The following is a 13,163-nucleotide window of genomic DNA, read 5'->3' as shown; positions in this document are numbered from 1 at the left end:
CAGACGACCCTGGTGCGGGTTTTGACTTTGCCATGGTTCCCTCCTTGGTCAAAGCTGTAAAGGAAGCCCTGAAGTGGGATGAGCCAGTAGAGTCACCCTCTAAACAGAAGAGGTATTTTAAGCACCTCTAGAAGGAACGCCCTTTCTTTCCCCTGTTAGGGGAGGTCGGCGAAATTCTTACAGACGAATGGGGCTGCACAGAGAGAAAAAAACTCTCTACTCTCCAAAGTGAACAAAATGTACCCGTTTAAAACGGAAGAGATTAAACACCTGGAATCTGCACCTCTGGTGGATGCAGCACTGATGCATCTGGTGCGTCATGTCACCCTTCCGCTTGAAGACACAGTGACCTTTAAGGATGGCCTTGAGAGACGCATTGATTCAGACCTCAAGCGCATCTATGTGTCAGCAGGAATGGCATGCAAGCCAGCATTGGCTCTCGCAGCCCTGTCTAAAGCAATGGAGGTGTGGACAGACAGTGTGGACACAACACTCAGAAGCGTGTCGGAAGAAGTTGCAAGAAATTCGCCAATACATGAGCTGAGGCTGGCGGCTGTTTTTTTTTTGGGGGAGGCCTCCCTAGACATGGTCCGCCTTGCGGCACGGGTAATGCTTTCATCGGTTACTGCAAAACGGGCTCTTTGGTTACGTCCTTGGTTGGCCGATCCTGCGTCAAAACAGGCCTGGTGCCGAATTCCATTTGAGGGGTCCTTCCTATTCAGCAAAAAGTTAGAAAGCGCCGTTTCCCATGCCACAGGTGGTAAGTCGCGGTTCCTTCCCCAGGATAGGCGCTTGCTGGACCAGAAGAGGTCTCAGCCCAGGCAAGGGGCTGATCGATCAAGGGATGCTCGCCTATATAAGCCTGGCCGTCAATTCCGAAAGAACTGGAGAAGACCGCAGCCTTCAGGACAGAAAGCACCCAGAGGAGGGTCTTCTGGTGGTCGGGAGGCCACAAAGTCTTTTTGACGTTGTGCCTGCCCAGGCGGAGCAAGTCGGGGCTCGGCTACTATGCTTCCAACACGTCTGGGCAACCTCGATAAACGACTTCTGGGTCGTCAAGACAGTATCAACAGGCCATTCCTGGAAATTCTGCAGTCCGCCCAGACTGAGGTTCATTCCAACCTCATTGCCACAGTCAGAAGAGAAAAGACAAGGCCTTCTGTCTTACGTAGATCTGTTGGTGGCTCAAGGCGCAGTGGTTCCAGTTCCAACCAACGAGAAGTTCCAGGGTCTATACTCCCCTCTCTTCTTGGTTCAGAAAAAGAGCGGTGCTTGGAGACCGGTCATAGACCTCACGCACCTGAACTCTTTTATCAAGAAGGAAAAATTCAAGATGGAGACGCTATTCACCATCCGTCAAGCAATACAACCGGCAGACTGGCTTGTGTCAATCGACCTCAAGGATGCCTATTTCCATGTGCCAGTGGCAGCAGATTACCAGAAGTTCCTACGATTCGCAGTAGATCAGAATCATCTACAGTTTGTCTGTCTCCCGTTTGGGCTTACTACATCGCCGCGGGTATTCTTAAAGGTCTTACTAGCAGTGGTGGCTTTGATCAGGACCAAAGGCGTCCGTCTACACCATTATCTGGACGACCTGCTCCTGCTGTCACAAGACCGAGAACAACTTCTGGTACACCGGTCTCAGGTAATAGCCACTCTTCGCGAGTTCGGCTGGTTACTGAACATGGAGAAGAGCCATCTGGAGCCTACCCAGTCGTTAATATTTCTGGGAGCTCAGTTCGACACAAGTCGAGGCACAATTTCTTTGCCCCTCGAGAAGATCCCGGTAGTCAGGGACAGGGTACGCCTAGCTATGACGGCCACTCACCTTCGAGCATCTCAGTGTCTAAGATTGGTTGGGACCATGGTAGCCACGACTCCAATGGTGAAGTGGGCACAGTGGAATATGCGGCCTTTCCAAGTGGGGTTTCTCCATCAGTGGCGTCCAGGAGATCAAAATCACCTCATTCGCATAACATCATCAATGCGGGAGAGCCTTCCATGGTGGCTGCAGAGCAAAAATCTCCTCAATTGCCATTCCATCATGCCCATCTCTTGGATCACAGTTACCACGGATGCCAGCAACACCGGATGGGGTGCCCTCTGTCAGACAGAGATAGCCCAGGGCAGCTGGGATTTCCAAGCTCACAGGGTAGTGTCAAATACTCTAGAATTGCGAGCCGCGTTCTGCGCTCTGAAAGCATTCCGTCACCTAATAGAAGGGACTTCTGTGATCCTGAGGATGGACAATACGACCGCGGTCTCCTATGTGAAGCGACAAGGAGGCACTCCCTGTTGAAGGAGGTAGATCCAATTTTATATTGGGCCCAGAAACACCTGGTCAACCTCACTGCAGTGTTTCTTCCAGGGGTACAGAATGTTCAAGCGGACTTCCTCTCAAGAGTCCGCTTGGACAACAACGAATGGAGCCTTCACAACGATGTCTTCCAGTGGCTTACTTCTCTGGAATTTCACCCAGAAGTGGATCTATTTGCATCTCCATGCAATCACAAGCTTCCGAAGTATTATGTGAGGTTCAGTTGTCCCCAAGCCTTTGGGACGGATGCTCTGACAGACCATTGGAGATTCCACAGGGCATATGCCTTTCCCCCAGTTCCTGTCATTCTCCGGTTCCTGGCGAGACTCAGGATGGAAGATGTGGAAGTGCTAACAATAGCCCCATACTGGCCGAACAGGCCATGGTTTCCACTGCTGATGCTCCTCAGTTTTCGGGATCCAGTTCCTCTACCCATCAGGCCGGACCTTCTGTCCCAGGGAGCAACTCTGCACCCATGCGCGGCTCATCTGCACCTGAAGGCATGGTTTTTGAGAGGGAAAGGCTGGAGGCGTTAGGTTGCCCGAGTGGGGCAATTTCTACTCTCTTAAGTGCCAGAAGAGCGGGCACTAACAAGGTCTACGGAAGGATCTGGTCCAAGTTCATGGATTTTGTTACCAAGAAAGGGGGGTCATGCAATGACCTGAATATCCAGCATATTCTTGGTTTCCTGCAGTCGGGACTGGACCTACCATTATCCGTTAGCTCACTACGTGTGCAAGTTTCTGCTATTTCGGCCTTCACAGAAACTTCTTGGGCGTCTCATCCCCTTGTTCGTCAATACTTTCGGGGAGCTTCCAGACTCAGGCCACAGAGGAAGCCAAGGTTCCTTAAATGGGATCTTCCACTCGTCTTGAACTTCCTTTCTGACGTCATAAGAAGTCACACAGAGCAACTCTCCATTAAAGATCTGTCTCTGATATTGGCCTTCTTGGTTGCCGTCACCTCGGCTAAAAGAGTCTCCGAGATTAGTTCTCTGGGTTGCAAAGAACCATTCCTGACCTTCTTCCCAGATCGTGTGGTTCTTATCCCCATGTTGGGATCACACCCCAAGGTGGTCTCTGTTTTCCACGAGAACCAGGAGATTGTCCTTCCAACATTCAAATCGTCAGATGATCCAAATACACATGGATTAGATGTGGGTGCAATTCTGAGACTGTACCTGGATGCAACAGCTTCCTTCAGGCGTTCAGATTATCTATTTGTTCTCCTCCATGGAAAGAACAAGGGCTTGCGGGCCTCTTCAAGATCCATAGCGGCATGGATTGTTCAGACCATCCAATGGGCATATAAGGCTAAGGGCTTGGCTCCTCCAGAAGCGGTGACCGCGCATTCGACAAGAGGGGTGTCCACATCCTGGGCGGCTTCTTGTCATGTGGCCCCTGAAGTAATATGCAAGGCGGCATCATGGTCTTCCATTAACACTTTCATGACTCATTATTGTATTGAGCCAGCTTCATTGTCTTCTGTTAACTTTGGTTTGCAAGTACTGTCTGTTGATGGTGCAAATTAAATTTCTTTTGGCCAGCAGTTTCCCACCCTTGTGTGTTTGGCTAGTTATTTCCCACACGTAAGCTGCCATGGAGTCTGTCAGGAAAACGGAAAATTGTTATCAAATACTTACCGTAATTTTCCTTTCCTGATGGACTCCATGGCAGCTGGAGTCCCCTCCCATCTGCTGGAGTAGGCTATTTATGGAACACGGCCTCTGGCACGGAGTAAAAATTTATGGGAGTAGGGTCCTATGAGGTAGGAGGAGGCGGGACTAACCCACACGTAAGCTGCCATGGAGTCCATCAGGAAAGGAAAATTACGGTAAGTATTTGATAACAATTTTCCGTTTTCCCTCACTTTGGAAAGACTTCCTATTTATTCCCATGGTGTGTTTAGGACAAGAAGGAAAATCTGTGTAATTGCACACAGGTGGCTCTACTCTACTAAAAAAAAGGGGCTTTGGATTTACTTTTATGCCTCTTTCACATGAAGTGGATCCATCCAAGCGGATCTGCCTGCTCAGCGGGGAATCTCTCAGCAGGCGGATGACAGGTCCACTCTGCACAGGCTGCTTTTCTCTATGGGGCAGTCAGATGGAAACGGACTGCATGTTCGTCTCCATCAGACTGTCATCCGATCCATTGGATGGATGGCGAACGTATCGCCATATATCTGTTTTTAGCATATTTTATCGGATCGGATGCCTGGACACATGCCGGCTGACATCCGTGGCCCCATAGAGATGTAGCACCCTCCTAGGTAGGTGCTAGAAAAATGCATCTATTTGCTCCTTCTGCTTATCAGGGGAGCCTGATCTGTTAGGTTGCCTGTTGCATGTCTCCAGGGGGGATTCCCTGGGTCTGAGGGAGTGTCCCCACTGTATCCAATGAGGGAGCTTGTTGGACAGTGGAGGAAACCCAGCCAGTGACACATTGCTTTTGTGGGAGTCCCAGTGAGAGGGCATTCTTGCAGTGCATCCTGGGATTGCTCATAAAAGCCGGGGGGGGGGTACATTTGACAGGGTGTCTTTGGCGGGAAGCAGAGTCCCAGGAGGAGGTGGACGGCAGTCTCTCCTCCTGCAGTGTGTGAGGAAGGTGGCCTTAGGTGGCCTAGTGAACCGGGTGTGGAGCTGAGCTGCAAAGGATCTGGTGTAACTGACGGTGGAGCTGCTGGCAGAGTCTCTTGGGAAAAACAGTGTCCGTGAGTACTGAGGGATCTACCAAAGGGTCTGGTGCAGGAAGGGGGACCACTCCAGTGAAGTCAGAGGATCAAGAGAGAGTATTACAGTAAAGGGGGTGCCATGTAGGAGGCTCTGAAGAATAGGAACAAAGGGGGTGCCATGTAGAAAGCCCTGAAAAATAGGAACAAAGGGGCTGCCAGGAAGGGCCCTGAAGAGTGTTCTGCAGTACAGTACAGCTTATCTAAAGCGGTTCATTAATTACTACTTCATCGCTAGTGACAAGGTGAAGCAGCGGCCTTGCCGCACTCAATTATGTCTAACGTCCCAGCATACTGTGCATAGTTTATTCAAGTTGGTGTATCCCGCTCATTCCCTTCTCCTATCCAAGTTCTCAATAAAACCACAAAAACCAAAACTCCTAGACTGTTTCTTGACTGAGCCAGGCACTTTAAAGTTGCTAAACTATTGTACTGTTGCTATGGGTAACCCAGGGGAACCTGTCACCAGCAGCTCCCAAGGGAGTAGTACTACAGAAATAAATGAGTTGTCCGATCAGGTCTGCGTGAAAAACAGACAGGCGGACCCAATCTGTCCTCTCATGTGAAAGGGGCCTAAGAAAAGGCTCAGCCAATCAGTATTTTGATCCAGCTATTTAACAAAGACCATTCCTACTGTTCTCTATCTGTTTGCACCATTCGGATGACTCAAAGTATGTACTGTATATAGGTAACTGTGTTTCAGTAAAAAGGTAAAAGGCCGTTGTGAAGTCACTTTCTTCTCCTAACCTCAAGGTGAGAATGCCCTTTGGAAACAAAGGGGTGCTGGGTGAAGCTGCTGTTGGGGTCCATTGCTATAAAGCCTGAGAAAGGTATGGAATGGGGCAACTGGAGGATTCAGACTAGGCCAGGCCATGGGCCTTTTGTATTGGCACTCAGGGAAGGATCCCATGCTCATACCACCTTAGTGAGTCTAAGGCTCCATGTACACAGGACGCTGGAAATGGCCGTTTAGGAGCAGTTGGGCGTTTTTTTCAGAAGCCCCTGAACCCATCTACATGTTATCTTATCTGTCCATGTACACCAGGTCGTTTACAGTCATTTGCAGGCAGTTGCGTTCAGGGACTGTTTTTAGAACGCAATTATTTGCGTTCGAACGTGTGTTTCCCAGCGTTTCAAACGCACAAACGCGTCTGAACGCGTCTGAAAGCGTCCGAAAGCGTCCGAATGCGATGACCCGCGTTTAGCGTTCGCGTTTTTCCATTTTAAAGGGGAATAATTTTTTTGACCTCTAGGAACGCTTCTAAACGCAAACGCCGCTAAACGCCTGCTAAACGCGGGTACAAACGCGACCGAACGGACGTTTCAAACGTCCTAAAAATTCCAGCATTCAAAGGGACTTTTAACAACGTCCCGTGTACATGGAGCCTTAGGAGACCAAGCTATGCTGGGCAGGAACAGGTTAAAGAGTTCACGTGCTCCCTCATGCCATGGCTGCACACGTGTAGGACATGCATGTAGCTAGGCCATGACACAACACCAGAACAAAGAGAGAAACACGCACCCACCCACACAGCTTGCCATACTGCAGAGATAATAAAGTCGTAAAGCACTATTTCTGTACACTATACAATCTCTGCTGAATTCTGTAAATAATCCCAATGCAAATATCTGTATCTTATAATGTTTCCATAGGCAAATATAAAACATCCATCACTCTGACTGGGATTTGAATATATTTAAATAGAAACATTAAAATACATCTGATCTGATACATACTAAGTAAACAGAGAATCCTTGTCAAGCTCTAATTTTATATATGAGGGAACTGGACGATGGTAAAGAGACAATTTAAAACGAAAAAATGCAGTTTTCTCTGCAACACTCAGTCTGTCTCCAGCGATGTCCCCTGTAGAAGCTCTGCTCTGCTTTTGGTCCTTTCCCTGTTGAATTGTCATAGACAAACCCCTAAATGGTGCAAAAATACATTGGCCTGGGCCCAAACCCTGAAAAACAACCCCACACCATAATCCCTCCTCCACCAAAATATTTGGACCAGAGCACAAAGCATAAAGACATGGATGAGCGAATTTGGGGTGGAGGAACTTGATTGCCCTGCACAGAGTCCTGACCTCAACCTGATAGAACACCTTTGGGATGAATTAGAGTGGAGACTGTGAGCCAGGCCTTCTCGTCCACATCAGTGCCTGACCTCACAAATGCGCTTCTGGAAGGATGGTCAAACATTCCCATAGACACACTCCTAAACCTTGTGGACAGCCTTCCCAGAATAGATGAAGCTGTTATAGCTGCAAAGGGTGGGACAACTCAATATTGAACCCTACGGACTAAGACTGGGATGCCATTAAAGTTCATATGCGTGTAAAGGCAGGCATCACATTTTGGTTTTATATATATAAATACTGCATATATCTATATATATATATATATATATATATATATATATATATATACTGTGTGTGTATATATATATATATATATATATATATATATATATATATATATTATGACCACCCTTTTATCTTAAATGGTCTGTCCTTATAAAGTACCAATACTTTTGGCAATATTTTGTGTGTGTGTATGTATAAACATATATACACTGTAAGATAGTGATTGTCCGATATCGGTTTTTCGTTGCCGATACCGATATTTTGGCTATTGAATATATATTTTTTATTTTATTTTTAGCACTTGACAGGTACTCCTGTGGAGGGATCTGGGGGTCTAAAAGACCCCAAACCCCTCCTCTGCACTTAAAAGCATTCAAAACGCAAAGTTTGGCTGTTTTGAATGCTGTCCTTTTTTTAATTTGGCGCCGAGTACCCGGAAGTGATGTCACGAATGCGGCTTTGATCGGGTCTTCAGCGGCCGTGCAGGCTGGTTGCGGGGGTCTCCCGATGGGATGGGAGACCCGGGCGAGCCGCGGGAGGGGGGCATCGGTTGTTATTACAAGACAGCCGACCGTTGATGTCTCTAGCTGCAGGCATCACTCCGGTACAAGCACTTTCCCGAAATATCGGCAATATTGGTAACCTCAGGGGCCGATTCCGATATATATCGGGGAAAGTGCATATCGGCCCCCGATATATCTGCTTTGCCGATAATCGGTCGATCCCTACTGTAAGACCTCTGCTCAGCCCATCGAATTGCTGGAGTGTCCTGAGCATTTGCTACCTACCTTGGATTTCCTGTTGTGACCCGGCTTGTTCCTGACCTGTCTGCTCTCCTCTCCCGGCTTCGACCCTTGGCTTGTCTTACCTACCTTGCTCCAGTTTTGGCTCTACAGTGTATGACCCCGGCTTGGCCCATGGACTTGCTAACTATCTGCCTGCCCTCCTGCATATGACCTTGGCTTGCTTTACTGACTTGCTTCTGCTTGCTACCTGCCCTTCTGTTGTGACCTTGGCTAAAGTTCCTATTGCCTCTACCTGCCTGAGCCCTTGGACTTATTTACTGTGTTTGACCCTCTGCTTGCTTCTTCACCTGTTTCCTGGATGCACTAGTTTTCTAGTCCATCGGAAGACTCCCAGAAAACATCTGCCCAGCATCCTTCAGGTGACCAACGGTCTACTCCATTGACCCTGTTGGCAACCAGTGCTTCTTTGGGCGCTACACCTCCTGTTCCAACCTCAGGGTTGTATCGCACTCAGCCGCAAGGGGAGCCCTCTCTGCATCTCAGCCTCGGATCAGGTACTTGACAATTCTGCTTAGATGGCCTCTCCCCTTTTTGGGGTTCTTTGTCACCCACTCCATATTTTTCTGACTTTTGAGCCGTGATCTCGAAGGTGCCTATCCTTGGCCTGGACTAAGATGCAACATCAATTTTAACATATCCTGTGCTAGGTTCTCAGTATATGTAGTATATGTTCTATATTATGATCTACTGTATATGGTCTTTTGGAAGTTGAGATGTATATATATGTATATTTCTAGTCTTGAAGGCCTCCTGAAGAAGCAACACATTGCGAAACGCGTTGAGACCAGTGGGATCTCGCTTTCTATCTCCTGCAGAATAGTGCCATTTATCATTGAAGATTATTATAGACTATATTTATTGCATATGGAGAACTTGTTTTGTATGGGGACTTGTGTCTGTTAGATTCTGAGACCCAATATAGGGGAACAGCAAATTGTGATTTCATGAAATGCTTTTTTTTTTTTTTCTTAATTGTTTTGTAGTCAAAAAATGTTGTAACCTTTTTTAAACAAGATAATGGTAAAGTTATTCCTGAGAGCTTGAGCACCAAAAAAATCGTAATGCATGTTTCTCTCCAATCTTTGTTCCATATCTGCATCATGCTGACAAGTTCTTCTACTGACTGCCCTCTCCTTGCCCACTGTATTCATCTTTCCACCAGGACTGTCTAACTCCCCCCTAGTGTTTTACTCTTCCCCCCCCCTTTCCAGTATCTCATTCCTAACCCCCCCCCCCCCCCCCAAACTCACAGATTGCTTTCATATGCTTTTTTTTTTTTTTTTTTTTTTACACTTTTCGTGGAATTCAACCCCTACTGTCAAGGCACTTCCTACTGCCTCCTGGGATACCCACGTCACATATCCAGAAGGCCGCGGGGTATCCTACTGTGCATGCATTGTGACACGTCTTTAGGGGGCCGGCTGGATCCTCCTAATATTTGCATCTGGCACCCTGATGATGCACTGCAAGAACCTGGAAGAGACAACCGGTCTCCTGAAGACGTCACAGATAAAGATGTAGACCCGGGATCCAGTAGACAGCAGCTTCGCTGTGGATCCCAACAGAACACCTCTAGTAGGGGGAGGGGGGGTGGAATAAAAGAGGGGGAGTAAAATTCCTCTTTAAATGGAAATTATGCTCAACTCCATCTAGTGGCCAAATGTGGTACTTTCCTTTTTTTAATCCCTGAAAAACATTCGACCGTCACAGGAAACAGCCTGATAACATTGTTTTTCCCCCATTCGCACAGAAAGAATGTACTTCGCTGGGCGGGGTGCTATGAAAATGTTTTTTTTAATGCATCCCAAATTCTTTTTTTATCTTTTGTGGCTATTAAAGGATATATTAGACTTAAATACAGGTTAATAATACCAAGCTGGACAGCCAACCGCAGTGTTGAAAAAAAATTGCCCAACAAGATTGTTGCACCTAGGAACCCCCTAATCAGGGTATTCCTTGAAATGATAGAGAAAATGGACAAACAACACCGCAGGGGGCATATCTGATGTTGGGGTACACTCAGCCCGACATGTTTCGCAGCAATTTCACGCTTCTTCAGGAGCTCAGTACTAGGGATCGACTGATTATCGGCAACACCGATCTATCGGTGGCCGATATGCACTTTCCCCGATTTATTGGAATCAGCCTTTGGATTTACCGATATTGCCGATATTTCAGGAAAGTGCTTGTACCGGAGTGATGCCTACAGCTAGAGGCATCACCCCGGTACCGGCGTCCATAGCCGACAGTTGGCTGTCTTGTAATGACAACCGATGCAGCTGAGAAGCCGCTTGGCTGTCATTTCAAGGAGCGGGAGGGGACATCCCCCCCCCTCCCGCCGCCTTCCGCGGCTCGTCCGGGTCTCCCGTCCCACTGGGAGACCTGGACATCCTACCTGTGGGGCCGCCGAAGAAAAGACACGATCAAAGCCGCATTCGGCTCTGACTGGGTCTCCATTTTTTTAAATTCGGCGCCGAGTACCCGGAAGTGATGTCATGACATCACTTCCGGATACTGGCGGCGCCAAATTAAAAAAACTTACAGCATTCAAAACAGCTAAACCTGGCGCTTTGAATGCTTTTAAGTGCAGAGGAGGGGTTTGGGGTCTTTTAGACCCCCAGATCCCTCCACAAGAGTACCTGTAGACATTAAAAAAAAAATTAATGTCCGAAAATATCGGCCAATATTGGCCGATACCGATATCCGATGACCAAAATATCGGTATCAGTATAAGCGTTAAAAAAACGATATCGGTCAATCAATACTCAGTACCAATATACAAAAGATTTCTATACAAAGAAAATAAGGAAAAATCAATATACTAATTTCTATGTAATTTTTTATTGTAAAAAGTATTACAAAGAAGCTGGAGAGGACAAGGGAGAAAATAGGTCAGGTGAGACACACCACCTGGGACAGTGCATGTGATTAGCACAGGGCCAATCAGCACTGTCCAGACAGAGAGTCAGGGGTTCTGCAGCCTCGTAGGACAGTCAGAGTCCAATGAAAATTCCTCCTACAAGCTTTAAACAGACACTGATAAAAGTCACAAGACTGCTATATAATACTGATGAGAAAATATATTATTTATCAGTTTATATTTATTGAAATATTTCCATTTTCAAATTCTGTGTACTGTGGGAGACCAGATATAGTGAATGCAGGCTCCTGGGTTTACTTCATTCCTGTGAGGACAGGAAATTCAGGGAAGGAGCACTGAGTGAACAGGAGCAACACTGAAAGTTGTAAACTTCAAGTGCTGGGGTAAGAATCTCACCAAAGAATTTACCGGGGAATAATTATTTTATTGTGCTTATTGTTGCTCAGCTGTAAAGCTTTCCACCCATTTTGTATGACAGCAGCATTGCCATAAATATTAACCACTTGTCGACCGCCTGCCGCATATATGTAAAGTGCAGAGAGAGGTTGTAAACGGCGCTACCTTTGTGCAATTAAAAGAAATAAAGTGCATACACTTGCAATCAAATGATAAAAAATATATAAAAAAAATAATAATAAAGGGGTGTGTCCCATAAAACCAAAAAGGGTTAAATAATATATATGCTATGTATCAAGTGGGTTCAAGTCGGAAAAGATCAAATATCCTGATCTGTGATAAGTAAAACCCAGAAAGTGCTGAAGTGCAATAAATAAATTTAATAGCATAGACAGTGTTTTTATTGTGATATACAAGTAATGAAAATCAATCCAGTGTAGAAATAAAATCAAGTATTAGTGACATTCCTGGCACTGTTTACTGTTGAAAGTGCAACATGCCAGTAGAGAACATATAAGTGAAGTAGAAGTGATAAGTGAAACCAGGGAAAAAATCCCTTAAAAATAGAAAAAATGAAATAAATGTCAGCTGCAATCACCCGTGTGACCACTAGGTGTCGCGCTGTATATACAACCTGCCTTGTACGGAAGTTAGGCAAGAATGGATCTCCAAGGGTCCCCCTCCACAATCAAAGCACCAGTTGGCGTGTTTCCATATGGAGAGAAAGAAGAGGGGAGCCTCATGAAGTATCAATCGTAAAAATGAAGAAAGAACGTAGCATCCACTCACTGTGAAAAGCTGTGATAGCTGCCTCGAATCAGTAGCACTCGCCGGGAAGCTTCCGCGTTCCACGGCGGTGGAATCTCAAAACCGGAAATGACGCTGTGACGCAATGGACCCGCCCTACGCGTTTCGTCATCTGCGTCTGCTGCGGCAGGCTGGCTTGGCTGCGCGCATCGCCGTACCTGTATGGCGATCCGCGGGAGCACTCCTGGGTGACGAGTGTGCGCCGCCGGTGGTGCACTCTCCCCCTCACTAGGCAGCGGGGATACAGATGCGCGGTACCGGTGGCACCGATTGCTGCCTGACACCTGCGATAATTTCCCACTGAGAGAGAAGGACAGTCAGCTTTTGTAAACACAGCTGACCGTTCTTCTCTCTGGAATGATCACAGAGCGCCTGTGATCCTTCTATATAGTAACACGGGTCTCTATGGTCATTTCACAAGTCCCCCCCCCCCCACAGTTAGAAAACACTCCCCTAGGCTCACAATTAATCCTTTGATCACCCACTAGGTTACCCCTTCCCTGCCAGTGTCATTATTACAGTAACAGTGCATATTTTTAGCACTGATTACTGTAGTAATGTCTCTGGTCCCCCCAAAAGTGTCAAAAATGTCAGTTAGGTGTCCGATCTGTCCGCCGCAATGTCGCAGTCCCACAAAAAATCGCAGCTCACCGCCATTACTAGTAAAAATAAAAAATAATAAAAATTACATAAATCTTTCCCCTAAATTGTAGACGCGATAACTTTTGCGCAAACCAATCAAAATATACTTATTGCGTTTTTTTGTTTTTTTTTTTACCAAAAATATGTAGCAGAATACAAATTGGCCTAAAAGGATAAAAAAATGTACTTTTAATTTTTTTTTTTTTTAGGAA

Source organism: Pelophylax lessonae, assembly GCF_965119305.1.
Source record: "Pelophylax lessonae genome assembly, chromosome: 2".
Classification (NCBI taxonomy): Eukaryota; Metazoa; Chordata; class Amphibia; order Anura; family Ranidae; genus Pelophylax; species Pelophylax lessonae.
The sequence above is the reverse complement of the archived record's forward strand: the minus strand, read 5'-3'. Positions refer to the sequence as shown.